The sequence below is a fragment of the Lynx rufus genome, unplaced genomic scaffold, assembly GCF_022079265.1.
Source record: "Lynx rufus isolate CCGP_SWC_20201006 ecotype Redwood Valley unplaced genomic scaffold, mLynRuf1.p SCAF_5, whole genome shotgun sequence".
Taxonomy (NCBI): domain Eukaryota; kingdom Metazoa; phylum Chordata; class Mammalia; order Carnivora; family Felidae; genus Lynx; species Lynx rufus.
The window spans coordinates 22,901,313-22,915,576 of NW_025814867.1; the positions used below are offsets into that span (position 1 = coordinate 22,901,313).

The 14,264-nt window shown below is 37.0% G+C and overlaps 2 pseudogenes; one reads left to right on the forward strand and one right to left on the reverse strand.

Annotated features, from left to right (window-relative positions):
- The first annotated feature begins 390 nt into the window (after window positions 1–390).
- Window positions 391–737, forward strand: LOC124525930 (transmembrane protein 14C-like; annotated as a pseudogene).
- Window positions 738–13,330: 12,593 nt separating this feature from the next.
- On the reverse strand, window positions 13,331–13,787 carry LOC124527121 (nucleoside diphosphate kinase, mitochondrial-like; annotated as a pseudogene).
- Window positions 13,788–14,264: the final 477 nt, after the last annotated feature.

Here is a 14,264-nt window from a genome sequence, read left to right on the forward strand (position 1 = left end):
TTGGGCCACCAGAAAATCTTTAAACTATTCTAAATTAAAAATAAATAGGAATCTTAGGTCCAACCATCTGCAATCACCATACAATGAAACTGGACAACAGAAAGACCCTCTTACCTGGAATTTGTAATAACATTTTCTTAAAGTCTGGATTGAAGAGGAAATAAAAAATGAAATTGCGTCATATAGAAAAAAATGTAATAAAAACACTTCAGAATCTATGGGATGCAGTTCAAATGGGGTTTTTAGGCAAATTCATCATCCTAGAACACTTACCTCCGTAAAAAAATGGAGTCACGGGGCTTCTGCACCCCTGTGGACCAGTGCAGAGCTTCCAGGAAGCTGTTGGACGCATACCTGGTGTATTCTGCCTGGTCAGAGTGACAGAGAACAATGCAGAAGGACTCCATCCCACCAGTGCCTTTTTGCACTGGATTGGCTTTGGCTCCGCATCACCGGTTGCTTCTGGTGGGATCATTGGCTATGCAAAAGCAGGTAGCGTCCCCTCAGTGACTGCCGGGCTTCTTTTTGGTGGTTTGGCAGACCTGGGTGCTTATCAGCTGTCTCGGGATCTGAGGAACATTTGGGTTTTCCTAGCTACACCTGGCACCTTAGCTGGCATTATGGGAATGAGATTCCACCACTCTGGAAAATGTATGCCTGCGGGCTTAGTCGCGGGTGCCAGTTTGCTGATGGTCCCTCACCTTGGAATTAGTGTGTTGAATAGATCCCGTCAGTAGTAGTCGTGTCCCAGCTTGGAGTCATGAAGAATTTAAAAACTTCCACTCTTTTTAGTGTATTAAAAGAAGTAAGTGCAGCATTCTCACATATTCTGATATTTTACTTAAAAAACAAACAAACAAACAAAACAAAACAAATGACACTGAACTTTGAACTTTACAGGAGAAAAAAAGCAGTCGTTATCATTACAACCTTAAAGAGATGGGTAGTATATAACCCAAAAGCATATTGTTGTAGTTTCACACAGTTGGATTCTTGTGTGTTGATGTTATCTCTTCTTTCTGTATCTATAGGTGACGTTCCAAGGGATAAAATGCCCTACTCAGAACAGTATGAAAAAAATTTTTTGAGATTTAGGATTTCTGTTCTTTGGCTCATCTTAGGGCACAGACATACTTGGAAATTATGTCAAGTGACAAGTCAATGGAAATAAAGTTTACTGTAAAAAAAAAATGGAGTCGTGAATAGATACCCAATTCAAAATTTAGAGGCCAGAAAATGAAATTCATTAGCCTAAGAAAAGTTGAGGAAGTTTGGTAGATTGAATATTGGTCCCACTTTCAACTCTCTCTGTATTGTCTGCTCCCTCTTGCCTTTGTGCTCTGCCATGTGGATTTCTTTGGCAGATGGGGGGCCGGTAGATGGGATGCATTCTAGGCTTGCAGCACTCACGTGCAACAGCGTAAAAATCTTGCGCGTCTGCAATTGCCTTCAAAGTAACATGCATTAAGTAGCCTGTCGGTTCTGGAGGAGGAAGAGAGAAACCTAGAAGAGAGATGCACAAACAGTCGAAGGCATGACACAGAGCGTCTTCAACCACCAAGACCTGGAAAGAAACTGCCCCAGGCAACGTTGAAGTTCAAGAGTGACAATGCCATGGAGATTTTGTGGTTCTTTGCTATGTGGCATTAGTATGACAATATGAATTAACTAATTAAAAAATAGAACAATGGTAAATTTTATTTTTTTAAGTTTTTACTTTAAAAAATTTCTTTAGCTTTTATTTATAAGCTTCTATTAAAAAAACTGATAGATTGTTAATCTCATCAGAGACAGAGAGAGTGAGAGAGAGAGAGAGAGAGAGAGAGAGAGAGGGAAAACCTCAATAGCAAAAGTAAGAAATGTTAAAAGAGAGGGAGAATATTCTGAGAAACAGAGGAAATTTAAAGCTCAGTAAAATCATTTTGCTGCAATATCTAAATAAATTTGAAAACCTTTATGCAATGTTTTATTTTCAGGAATACAAAATATTCCAAAACGTATCTCAGGATGAAATAGAGAATTTAAATGGACTGGTTCCATAGAAGAGAGCCACTACCAAAAACACCAGACCCGAAGAGTTTCATTGAAGAAGTCTACTAAACCTTAATGAGAAGATAAGTTAATAATTTAAACTTTTCCAGAGCATTAGAAAAAAATTCTGAAATATTTTGTAATGAATACAGATATCAAAATCTAACAAATATTGTACAAAAAAGAATGCTAAAGAACATGATCACTTATGCACATCAATGTAAACATTCTCAATAAAACATTAGCTAATGGAACAATTAAACAATATACCAGAGAAGAACTGGGTTCCACTGAAGAGATGCAAGGATGGTTTTATATTAGGGCGTCTATTAATATCCTTTATCACATTGATACATTTAAGGGGAAATATATGATCATAACTAAGCATCTGCAAAGGCATTTGATAAAGGTTAACATTCATTTTGGATTGAAAAACGATAAACATGTAAGAATAGATACAAGTTTCCTATTGATAATCTTACAACTGTTTATCTACCTATTTTTGCCTCTATCTATCTCAGCTCCAAAGCCACATTTTACTTGCTGTGGAAATAAATTGCTTTCTTAGTGCAATTTATAAATATTATATAAAAGAAGGGGTACTGGGGTGGCTCAGTTGGTTAAGCGGCCGCCTTCAGCTCAGGTCATGAACTCAGGTCTTGAGTTTGAGCGCCTTGTCAGGCTCTGTGCTGACAGCTCGGAGCCTGGAGCCTGCTTCAGATTCTGTGTCTCCCTCTCTTTGCCCCTCCCCTCCTCATGCTCTGTCTGTCTGTGTCTCTCTAGAATAAACATTAAAAAACATTTTAAAAAAGATTATATAAAAGAAGCAAAAACTTACATACCAAAGAAATATTAATAGAAAGTGAAAAAACTAAAAATAAATCTCACAGGAAATGTGTAGCATATATATATATATAAAGGACATATTAAAAAGCTCCTGAAGGATACATGCAGAAAAACCCTGAAGAAATGGAAAAAGAGACTATGTTCTTGGTAGGGTACTCTATATCATAAATATATCCAATCTTCCCATGTGAATTAATTTTTTATGATCCCAATAAAAATATCAATTAAAAAAACTAGAAAAGCTGATAAAGTTCATTTGGAGAAAATAAAAACCAAAATGACCAAGAAGAATTTTCATATGGGAAAGCACAAGTGGTGGGCTAAGCCCTTTCATATATGAAAACATCATTAAAACACTCTGGCATTTATGAATAATAGAAAAACAAACCAGTTGGATAGAATTCCAGAAATAGAGCCAAGTGCATGTACAAATGCATTATATAATAGAGATGGGATCTTTAATCTATGAAAACTGGGTGAAATGTCCCTTACAGTTGAATATATATGTGATATCATATACCATAGCAAATTCAAAAAGGATGTAAAAATATAAAATAATAAAAACACTAGAAGAAAACATAGGTTAATTCCATTATAACCTTGGCATGAGGAAGTCCTTACTCTGACTCAAAATCCAGAAGCCATGAAATAAAAGGTTGATAAATTCAATTGTGTTAACAAAACAAAAACAAAAACAAAAACACCAAAAAAACAAAAAAACCTGCGCTTGGGAAATGAAATCACCATTAGCAACAATAAAAGATAAACACTAAAAGTGTGACTTATGTACATAAATATCTGACTGACCTTACAGATGAAGGGCTAATATCACCAATTTATAATGTACTAGAAATTGCGAGCAACATCAATAACCTTATTAAAATATGAGCCAAAGATATATACAGATACCTCATGAAGAAGCAAATATAACAGGCTTGAAAACACATGAGAAGATGCCCACTTTTATAAGAAAATGCACATTAAAACTACACTAGAATGTTATTTTTTTAAGCTTTAAATTGGCAAGTATTCCAAAGTTTGATAGCACCTTCATTTGCAGAGATGGTGGGACTAGATGGGGTGAAAAAGGATATTGACTCAAACCAGTATGGTTTCTAAGGGTAATTGGCCATATCTGTTAAAACTGTAAATACATTTGCCTTTGACCCAGCCATCTCATTTCTCTTATTTATTTGAAAGATATGTTTGTACATGTGCAAAATAATGCAGATTGTTATTCATGAAACATAATGCATGCATTTTTCTAATATACAATGTTTGGAAATTACTTGAATATCCACCAGCATTGGACTGATTACATAAATCATCTATATATCTATATCTCTCTATATATCTCCTTTCAAAGGAATATGACGTAGCTGTAAAAAGGAAGGAGGAAACACACTATGCATAGATCTATATAAAGGTCATCGGGGTAGATAGATGCTGTGTGTGTGTGTGTGTGTGTGTGTGTGTGTGTGTGTGTTTATATATTTGCATGTTTTTATATATTTGTGTTTAAGGTAAAAGTGATTTTTAAGTGATTGGCTTTAGAAAGAGAAAAATGTAGGTGTAACGTGCAATGTTTTGTCTATAATCGAGGGCACAAAATATGTGTATTTGTGTGCTTATTTAGCTTACCTACAGAGATAATGACATTGGTGGAAACACAAAAACCAGTACCAGAAGTTGTCTGTGAGGGAATGGGAATCAGGAAGGGCACTGGACACACACAAGCAGGGGTGGGAGCAAGGCTTTCACTCTACATCACTTTACATATTCTTTTCATTCTGAATCACATGAATCTATTATCTATTTAGAGAAAAGTACACCCCAGTGAAGGAATAAACATAATAGCCAGGAAAACATTGATGAGGAGGGGGAAATACATCAGACTACAGCCAGGAGACTAATGAATGAGTGTAGAGAGGAAGGGATAGAATCAGTTCCCTAAACGTTGTCATATTGTGTAGTTTGGGGATCAAAATCTCACGTCCCACTGGCCGAATTTAGCACAGAGATGTGTTTTTTTTTTCTTTCTGGCCAGCACACTATTGTTTTACAATGACAACCTTAGTGTCTGTGTAAGCCTGTACTTTCCAGTTTGCTGTGGTCACCGAGCCTCTCTTATTTTATACCAGATGCTGAAAAGCATTTGAGTTCTAATCCCTGATGGGGAGTCACTTGTGGCCATGTGTTTTCATTATCTGCTGTTGGAAACTTTACCTTCTCCAGATGAATCCTTAAGAAATTTTTCACTGGAGGAGAGCGATTAGCTTCTAAAAGTCAAAATTTCAGGTGATCCTGTAACCAAGGTGAGAGATAATCTTTTTGAACCCACTTCCTCAGGAGCTAGGGGACCCAGACAAGGTGCAAAGGAGCATCTGTGGTTCTGCCACCTGTAACATATTTGACCTGTTTGTGAAAAGCTTTTCAGAAGAGAACCAAATGTTCCCCTTAACATTTACTTAAAAAATTAGAAAATGCGTTAGTAACAGCCTTATCTCCCAGATTTGCACAGGAAAGGACAACATGACCTTTTAAATATTCTTTTTTAGTTAATTCTTGGGATCAAGATTGAGGAAAGAAATTGAGAATAAATATTGGAAAAAAATATGACTGTTAAACAGCCAAACCTGGAAGAGTGAGCCCCACAAAAGGGAAAGTAATTGATAGATGAATAATACAATGTGTAAAGATGTATTAGTGTTTTCATTATTTTGTACTATTTCTATTCAGTTGGAACTGATTTCCATAGTAATATAGTTAGCTAAAAATCTGCCTTTGTATATAAGGTCTCCACAGAAAAAGCAAATATGAAAATGGCAATTTTTAAAACAATATTCTGTTTTTTGTTTAATAAAACTAATGTTTCCAAATCTGCTTTTATTAAAACACAATAAATACCATCAATTTTTGACATGAAATCTCATTATATACTGTAAATATTTATCACTTTCTAGGGGGAAGATTATGCAGTAGATGACTTCTCATTGATTCGCTCATAAAGCTGAGTTAGAAGTGAAGCTTCTTTTTATTTTCATAAAAATAAAAGGAACTCAGAATTTGACATCCATTCCATTTGGACCAGCTAATCAGACAAAGCACAGATGGTGCACTTTTCAAGAGCATTTTTTTTTAGCATTAGAAAAATTATAAAAGTGATGTTAATATAAAAACCTTCCAGGTAAAATAGGAAACAGACAATGCTACCGCAGAGATTATTTCCTCTCCTTTCTGGGATTTATTCTCTTACTAAATCTAAAGTTTTGGTATCAAATGTTACATTTAAAGATGGGCAGGACAGTATAATTTATATTGTTTTATGTCTATATGTCTGAGAAAGAAAATGCTTAGAGTCAAACAATGGCTGAAGTGGAATACAAGGCAATGCATGGTCTTGAGGTCAACAAGCATAGGGCTCCTTGGGGACCAATGTAGCTCAGTCATTGGTCACATTGCTACAAACTTATAGATTCTTGGTCAATGATCATTGATGTCAACAAAGCTATAGATTTGTGAACTCTGGCATGGCTTTTGAGAGTCTGATGAAAGCTACCTATGTACATACATCCAGAAAATTTTGGATATGAATCCAAGTGGGTCACAGACCTTCAGAAGTCTCTACTAATAGTCCATAGACCACTGGCTAACGGCCTTGAAATAAACAATCTCTAAAAACATACTCCAAATATGTTTTATCCATTTATTATTTGCCCTCTTACATTCCCTTTCTCTTTTCTAGAAATGTGTGAACCATTGCCCACCTACAAGTATTCTGATACTGAAGATCTAAGGTTGAGTCCATCATTAAGAGTCTTTTGCATAAACTCCTACTTTTTAGTTCTAGTCATAAATCTATCAATCCCACTGTTTGAGACAAAAGAGAGTTAGACTTTATTCATTTTATCTCTTGTTCCTTCTGGGCTAATGATGATGGGGAAAGAAGGGCAGGTGAAATTTCACCACCTTTACTGAATCAATAAAAGTCAACTCATGCAAGACCTGGCATGTTAACTTTTAGATATTTGCTTTTTACTCCAAAGCACCAGGTTATCCTCTAAGACAGTGACACATAATAGTTTGGTGTATTTTTACTGTACCTAGAAAATTTTTTGTATTAAACAATATAAGATCAGATCCTCAAAAGAACAAACCAGTTAGCCTTAGAACACTGTTTTTTATTTTGACCATTAAATGCTTAATTTATGTTTTTGAAAAGTGTAGTCACTTGGTAGAGAAAAATAACATCTTAGAGTTCTCAAAATGATTCTGATTTTTATGATTCCTTCTGAAGGTCAGAATTTTTTTTTTTGTGGATGCAACTTGCTGATGCAACTACTCATATGCAATTAAACAATTTATCTCTTAAATATCATGGCTTTGCAATACTCAATTGATGTATTTTTAAAAGGGAAAACTATCCACTTTATGAAAGCAATTATTTAGTTATTCTGGACAAAAAGAAATAATAGCAAGCATAACATCCCAGACTTAGCCAAAGTCAATTTCAAATGCTGGCCTTCTCTGTTCTCGGCCATCATCCTTATTGTGTTACAGTCAGACTCCAGGACTAAAAATAATGAAATGTGTTGGTCTTGAACTTGGTGCCTAGAATATCAATCTTAAAAGACCATCCATCTCCTTGAATGTGTTCTGGGAAAACTGGGTTAAGATAGCAAATAGCAGGTAGTTAACTTTCCTCCTGCTCAACACTTCTGAAAATAATAAAGATAATTTTATAAGAAATAAATAATTACTGTGTCTAAAATTTTTTAAAGTTATCAGTGAAGCAGAAATATTCAGAAATTCCTGAATAAATGGAAAAAAGATAGAGTTAGATACATGGCAGTAACTGAAGGTCATGACGTATACAGAAGCTTGGGCAATTGTTTTATATAAGTTCAAAGTTAAGACTCGAAGATTCAGTAGGAGGAGGGGGCACAAGAACAGTGGTGAGCATGATAAATTGAGGAAATATGTTCTGAACACATGGGCAGCTTACCTATCCCCTTCTGACTTGATTCAGTAGGATAAGTTAAAAAAGCAAATGATTGGGAGAAGCTGATTAATATCCAAGGATATGGCAACTTTCAGGAAGGATGTAGAATCTTCCACAATTAGAACACCAATTCCAGGTACTCTCTGTCCAGGAGCACATTCCACTCCCATTGTAATATCACTGCTGGAGAGATATTTATGAACATTTGAACAGGGTAATTCTCCCAAAATGATATATAATTGTGTGTGTGTGTGTGTGTGTGTGTGTGTGTGTGTGTATAATTTCAGAAAAGTCGTATTTGTCATGGAATAGAGATCCATAAATTTCAACACCATTCCATCTAAAATTTGAAATTCTAGTAAAAGGAAAAGGAAGAATGGAGGAGAGGAAATTATTAAGGAAAGCAAAGGTAGAAAGTAATTCCAAAGAAAGAAAGAAATGATTTTTCATCTTTTGAGATATACTTCATATTAAGCAAAATATAGGCAGTAATTTTATTTCATGGATAAAATTTTAAAACCATTGAGGATGATGAGAAAATTTAAAGTTTCTGGAAAGATAAAAACAGGTTTTGTACAAAGAAATGGAAATCTAATTGGGATCACACTTCTCATCAAAAACAATGTATGTTAGAAAACACTAGAGGAAAATGTTGACTAGTGCTATTTTCATGTAAAAACTCTGACATACACATACCTCAAAGTAAATGATGTGGAAGATCATGTAACAAGATGCTAAAATGGTTTTAGATAAATCACTAAGACGTCCCAAGGTGAGATTCTGGGTCAGAATGAAATTTTCAAAGGAGGTGAGCAAAATCCAGTTATATGACCCTTACATCCTCTGCCCAAAAGAAAGATAAAAAGGATTGGATTTAGAGAGAAAGTAAGTAGAGAAGTTTTGGAGAACCCCACCCCCCAAAAGAAAAAGAGTTCAACAAAGATGACTTGAAGAGCTTACTAGGTGAACCTCCAAGAACATAAGGGGCACAGGGTATCTGATTCCATTGTAAGAAATCTAAAACACAAGACATGGTTTGTGAAATGCTTTCAGGATGGAGTAAAGGGGCAGGATTTGCAGTACAGCCTATATCAGAGAAAAGGATGCAGAAGTGTGTCCTGAGGCTCTAACTGTGAGCCATGTGAAAGAGAGAGCAGGCATGGAATATTCTTAGGTTCTATCCAAAAGGACCCTGGATGACAGACGGATCATATACAGAGCAACTGTAGATATCACTGAATGTCTGTAGATCCCAGAAAGGGGAAGTAACCAGGTAGAACAGAGATGGATTTGCCCACATCAAAGAAAGTGTACCTGAGAGTCTCAACCATGCTCTAGAAAAGAAAGAAGCCGATTCAAACATCTTCTAAGTTGACAGAGTTCTACTGGTCGATCGCTACAACAGTAGTAGTTAAGTCAGAAATTTCCTGCTCCCTTGCCTCGGTTCTCCCTACTTCAATTCAGAGACCATCAATAGCAAGGTGGAGGAGCATGAGTAGAAGGGCCAGCAAGAGAAAAAGTAAAGAAAGCCCACCCTCTGATGGCAGGCGTCCCACCAACCCAAGGACTGAGTTGGATGAGAGGTAACTTAAGGAGGTTAAAAGTTGTCTCCTACACAGGGATAAACATTTTAAGTTATTAAACCCAGATTGTGTTGGAGATTTGAAGTACCAAATGTTTTACTACTGAAGAAAAATAAAAAACTAAATGGTGTGTCTGGTCTTTGTCGAAAAGCAGGGGACACCTTAAAATAGATTTAAAGGCATAGAGAGAAAGAAAAGTTGTTTTGTAATTACCTCTCTGAAACTGTGTTTGTTCTCAATTTTGCCATTACAATTTTAAAAGGGGACAAGAAAAAGATATATTTCACAACCACTGAGAGTAGGCACGTGCCAATTATAATACCAGAGAAAATAGAATTTAAGGTGAAAAGTATTAAGTGAGATAAAATCTTATTGGTAAAAAGTAGAATTCATCAGAAAAATATTGAATCACAAACCTCCAGGCACCCAAAAGTATAACTTTGATACATATTAAACTAAAACTAATAGAAATTCAAGAAGTAATTGAAATAGATGTATAGGTTTTATATATGCAAAAATAATTTATATTCCATTCAAAATTCAATGAAACATTCCCCAACATTAACCCTTTATTAGACCTTCAAGTATATTTCAACAAGTTTCTCAATTCAAAAGTCATGTAAGCCATGTTTTCTGGAAGCAAACAATTATGCTTATTCTAAATAACTATGATTATAGAGGAAATCCAACAGGAAATTACAAATACTTAGAAATAAATAATGAGAGCAATGTGTGTGTGTGCACACACACGTGTGTGTAGCCATATTCTGTAAAGTGGTACTCACATGAAAATTTCTAATATTAAATATATTTTTATGAAGCCGTAAAGAAATGAGTTATGCATTCATTTTAAGAAGGTAGACAAAAATAACAATGAAATATTAAAAAAAATAAAGGGAAGAAATTAAGAGAGAAAAGTGAAGATTAACCATGTAAAAAAACAAAAGCATAAGCCAGGTCATGAAACCAAATCTCATTATTGGGAAAGACCAATAAATACAAAGTCTTTGGTAAATCTGATCAAAGAAAGAAGAATACAGTTCATAGGATGCCTGGATGGCTCAGTCAGCTGAGTGTCTGACTCTTGATTTCAGCTCAGGTCGTGATCCCAGGGCTATGGGATTAAGCCCCGTGTTGGGCTCTGCGCTGTGTGAGGCCTGCCCAAGATTCTCTCTCTCTCTTTCCCTCTCCCCCTCTTTCCTGCTTATGCACGCATGCTCTCTCTTTCTCAAAAATAAAACAAAGACTGCATTTCACAGTTTTTGACAAATGTGTAGACTCATGCATCCACCATTACCATATCACACAGAATGCAATCACTGTCCTAAATATCTCCTGTGTTCCACTTATGTATCCCTTCATCCCCCAGAAACCCTGGCAACCAGTGATCCGTCATTGTAATATCATTTAGAGTACTTTCACTATCCTACAAACCTCCTATGCTCTACCTGTTCATCTCTCCCCACCACAACCTCTGGCAAACAGTAATCTTTTCATTATATCCAAAGTTTTGCCTTTCCCAGAACGTCATATAATTGAAATCCTACAGTGTGTAGCCTTTGCAGACTGTCTTCTTTCGCTTGGCAATATGCATTTAAGTTTCCTCCATATCTTTTGGTGGCTTGAGAACATATTTCTTTATATGCTGAATACTATTCCTTTGCGTGGGTATACCGCAGTTTGTTTATCCAGTCATCTATTAGAGGACTTGGTTGTTTCCAGTTACGGCAATTATGCATAAAACTGCTGTAAACATTCATGTACAGATTTTTGTGCAAACATGTTTTCGACTCATTTGGATAAATGCCTGAGAGTGCAATAGCTGGATTCTTTGGTAAGCCTATGTTTACCTTTGTAAGAAACTGCTGAACTTTCTTCCAAAGCGGCTGAGGCATTTTGCATTCCCCTGGGAGTTTCTGTTGCTCCATACCCTTGCTGGCATTTGTTGTTGTTAGTATTTGGATTTTAGTTATTCTAATAGTTGTGTGATGGTATCTCATTGTTGTTTTATTTTTTTAAATATTTATTTTTGAGAAAGAGAGAGAGAGATCAAAGAGACAGGAGAGAGAGAATCCCAAGCAGGCTCTGCCTGTTAGCGCCAGCCTGACACAGGGCTGGATCCCACTAACCATGAGATTATGACCTGAGCCGAAATCAAAAGTCGTCTGCTTCGTTGGCTGAGCCACCCAGACACCCCTCTCATTGTTGCTTGAGTTTGCAATTCCTGAATGACATGTGATGTTGAACATCTTTTCATAGGTTTATTTGATACCTGTATATCTTTCTTGGTGAAGTGTCTATTCAGATCTTTTGCCCACAGTTTTAATTGGGTTGTTTGTTTTCTTATTGCTGAGTTTTAAGAGCAGTTTGCAGATTTTGGATACAAGTTCTTCATTGGATGTAGGTTTTACAAGCCTTTTTTCTCAATATGTGTCCTGTCTTTTTTTTTTCTCTTAACAATGTCTTTCATAAAGCAGAATATTTTCGCTTAAATGAAAGTTGACATCAACTTTTTTTTCATAGATTGTGTTTTTGGTGTTATATCTAAGAATTCATCTTCAAACCCAATGTATATCTTTTTCCCGGATTATCTCCTAGAAGTTTTATATTTTTTACTTTACATTTAGGTTGTTTTTGGAAAGGCAAAATGTCTGTGTCATTTTTTTCTTTTTTCTTTTTGTCCTATTCTACTCTATTCTATTCTATTCTATTCTATTCTATTCTATTCTATTCTATTCTTCTATTTTAGAGCACATGAGCAAGCAGGAGAGAGGCAAAGGGAGAGGGAGAGAATCTTAAGCAGGTTCCACTCTCAGCATGAAGCCCAATGCGGGGCCCAATCCCACGACCCTGGGATAATGACCTGAGCCAAAATCAAGAGTTGGCCACTTAACTGACTGAGCCACACAGGCACCCCTGTGTCATATGAGTTTCCATATAGACTTCCATTGGTTCCAGTGCCCTTTGTTAAAAAGATTATCCTTTTCCAATTGAATTGCTTTTCTTTCTTGTCAGAGATCATTGGCCATATTTTCTTGGGTCTATTTCTGGGCTTTCTATTTTGTCCTGTTAATCTGTGTTTTATTCTGCCAATACCACACTGTCTTATTTACTCTGGCTTGAATAGTTAAGTTTTGAAGTCAGGTAGTATCAGTCTGCTAACTTTGCTATTCTTCAATATTGTGTTGGTTATTCTGTGTCTTTTACCTTTCACTATAAACTGTGCCATCATTTTGTCAATATTCACAAAATAATTTACTGGGCTTTTGTTTGAGATTGCACTGAATCTTTAAATCATATTGGGAAGAACTGATACATTAACAATATTGAGTTTTCCTTTGCTTGCTGGATCTGTCAATTACTGATACAAGAGTTCTGAAGTCTTCAACTATAATAATGGATTTGTCTATTGCTCCTTAAAATTCTATCAGTTTTTGCCTCATGTATTTTGGTTAAGGTTTGTTAAGTCTTAGAGAAATGACCCTTTCATCATTACGTATGATTCTCTTTATCCCTGAAAATTATCCTTGCTTCTGAAGTCTGCTTCATCTGCCATTCATATAGGCACTTCAGCTTTCTTTGATTAATATTAGCATGGTGTATCTTTTTTCATCGTGTACTTTTTTTTTTCATAGCATCATAAGTCATAACGTCCTCCCCTTTGAGAGAAGCGTGGTCGTACAATCACTTTTGGAGACACCTCAAAGATTGTCTGGCAGTTTGGCACAGAAAGGATTGGTCCAATTTCTTGCTCTCTTGGGATACTGTTGGTGGCTCAAACCCACCCTGGGCTAGGGTAGGGCAGAAGATAGATAGGAAGGGGGTCTGGGACAGATGGGCAGGGCATGAGTGTGTGCTCAAGCTTTTGTCAATAGAGATCGTCGATCCTAGGTGGATGCTGGGATGGCAGAGGGCACCCTGAGGGCTCAAGCTGGGTGATGTTACTGTGGTAGCCTTCTTTTGCCCATTCCACCAGCTCACTTCTCTGGAATCACAGCTGGCTTTCCTTCGGGGTCCCCTCCATGAGGTACTGGCATAAATGACATTCCCATAGCTTCACGGACCAGTCCGGGCTGTTTTGGGGAGCCTCACTCTCCCATCAGTCCTCCTGTGCCCACCCCTCAGGTTGTGCCCTGATGTGAATGTTGAAATCTGTGAAGGTGTCGGGAACAGCCTTAGCTAAGTTGGTGTAGACTTCCTTGGGGCCTTCCCAGACCATGGCCACCAGGGGGGCAGTAGCTGATGAGGGCTGGGTAGAAGGTCTTCCTCTGTAGGTCATGGTAGAGCTCAACAAGGATGCTTTCTGGCACCTGTGGCATCTCCATCCCCCATCAGTTTGTAGCCCCTCTTCTCCAAGCACTGGATTACATGCCTGCCCCAGTGAGTCACTGCTGCAACCCTCCTCACCAGAGTCTGCTTCAGGTCCAGGAGGGCCCTCCTGAGCTGAGGTGCACAAGCAGCCTCTACCAGGGGCAGCGGGCTGCTGAGAAGGCTCCATAGCACCGTGCACCAGAAGAGAGGCCACTCATGACACCCCACCTTGTTGAGCCAGCCTGACCCAGCTGCCTGAGGCCCCCTCCATCCATTTACTTTTAATCTATTACTTTATAGTTAAAATGGGTTTCTTGCGGAGCTGGGCCTGGTTTTTGTTTGTTTTTAATCCATGCTAACGGTGTCTGTCTTTTAACTGGTGAATTTAGACCATTTACATTTAAAATGATTATTCATACAGTTGGATAAATTAACTGCCCTGTTTTTACCATTTCCTACTCATCGCTCTTTCTTTGTTACTTTGTTATCTT